This window comes from Eschscholzia californica, unplaced genomic scaffold, assembly GCF_041429995.1.
Source record: "Eschscholzia californica isolate CP2 unplaced genomic scaffold, dmEscCali1.0.p SCAF_4, whole genome shotgun sequence".
Lineage (NCBI taxonomy): Eukaryota > Viridiplantae > Streptophyta > Magnoliopsida > Ranunculales > Papaveraceae > Eschscholzia > Eschscholzia californica.
In genome coordinates, this window is record NW_028238461.1 from 7,425,832 (window position 1) to 7,427,688 (window position 1,857).

At 35.3% G+C, this 1,857-nt stretch overlaps 1 long non-coding RNA gene across 1 annotated transcript; it reads left to right on the forward strand.

Moving 5' to 3' along the window:
• Nucleotides 1-796, forward strand: LOC147542189 (uncharacterized). Its single transcript, XR_015223494.1, has 2 exons — nt 1-395; nt 510-796. It is a non-coding gene; the product is annotated as an uncharacterized LOC147542189 (long non-coding RNA).
• Nucleotides 797-1,857: the final 1,061 nt, after the last annotated feature.

Below are 1,857 nucleotides of genomic sequence, written 5' to 3' on the forward strand. Positions count from 1 at the left end.
CTCCATAGTTTTATGTCTATATATAGATGTTTCATATCACCTTCTAAGATAGGTTGTCTTCGAGAGTAGAAAATAGAGTTCATAGGATAACATACGAAAAGGAAGAGATGGGAGACAAAAATAAGTTTGTGGAGGAGTATTATTTTGCATTTGATAATACTCCTTTTGATCTATGGAAATTTTATGAGTGCGATGCGACTCTTTCTTTAAACGGGACGAAAATTATCGGAAATAACAACATTAAGGAAAAGTTGGTAAATGAGTTCACTCCATGCGGCCACAAAATTAATAAAGTTATTAGTACCCACGAGTTTCGCGGTACCACCAGTGAAACAAATATAAAGGTTTTCGGCACAATTCAATTCTCAAATGCTAAAGACAAAAGTTTCGAACAGGTTTTTGTAACTAGTGGTGTTGTTGTAGAATTCTTATTGCATTATGTATTTAGTTCGAAAGATTATTGATTTCTTTAAATATTTAACTTTTCTGACTTGTGGTATATTTTGCAGCACTTCCATCTAAAGCGATATGAGGATGAGGAAAAGTTTCGCGCTATGCATGACATACTCGATACCAAAGATCAAGAAGAAAAAGCTTGACGAAGCTTCTCCACATGACATACATAGTGAATGGATGCTTGGTTACCTAAAACGTATTGTTAAGTATAAGACCTGTTGTGTTCCCAAAAATAAATTTGACATATATGTCAAAATAATGGTGATAAATAAATAATCTTTTGGAATACTTATGTATTTGAATTGTTGTGCATCTATATAATTTGGGTTTCGGTGTGTTATATTTATTAATTTTTATTTTCCTGTATTTATCTTTTAACTGTTGTGTTATGAAAATCAATAATTTCGTGTGTTTGACCAATGCAAGTTTTTGACTAGGATAAATGTTCATTCAGTTTATTTTTAACATATGCTTAGTCTTCCCACAAGCATACTGAAACAACAATTATTCAGGGTGCACGCTTTCACATGATAAAAAAATTAATTAGAAGCCAATAAAAATTATTTTTTTAAATGGAAATGGAGTTTAAAATTAATCAACTTAAAGAATTCTTGATTGTTTAAATTCCGACGCACTATAAGCGTTATTTTAGAGCTTTAAATGATTATGAAGAATTTTTTTCACATGGTAGTGATCCTCGTTTCGCTTTTTACCTCGGAGCTTTTCCGGAAGATCGCGGGTTTGGGGTAAAAAAAGATCTTGGGCCATAAAAACTTAGTCAATCAACATTGACTTTGGGGGATTCTTTACTTTTTGCCCTAAAGTTTACGTGATCGAAATTCACCCCTTAATCTTTGTTCCTAATGTCGATCTTTCAATTTCCTTCTTTTTTTTTCCTTTCTCTCTTGCTGCTCTCTCTTGTTGCTTTCTCTTGTTGCTGTCTATGACTCTCAATTGTAGTCTCAGTGGCGGCTCTGTATCTTTCCCCATCCTTTGATCTCCCTCTTCCGATCTCTCTCCCGCCTTTGTCCCCTCTCTAGCTCCCCTATCTCACGATCTCTTAAGATCTCCCTTACAATCTCTCTAGATATTTCTCTCTTATCTAAGTTGCTCTCTTATTTTCCTGGAAATCTTAATCTCCCTCTCTCTCACTCACACACACGTAGTTCATGTGCGGTGAAGTGTTAAGTTCGCCGGAACCTGACGTCGAGGAGAGTTTATAAAGAAATCATGCTCGAAGGTTTTATGGTTCGTCGGCAACAAAATGTTTCATGGCTTACTAACCATGGATGTTTCGTGGCTGGGTGGCTAAAAAATATTTTGTGGCCGGTTGATCAAAAAATCTGAAACCCTAGAGATGGGTTTTTAAACTCTTCCCGAGGTCAAGGGGTTCCTAGAAGA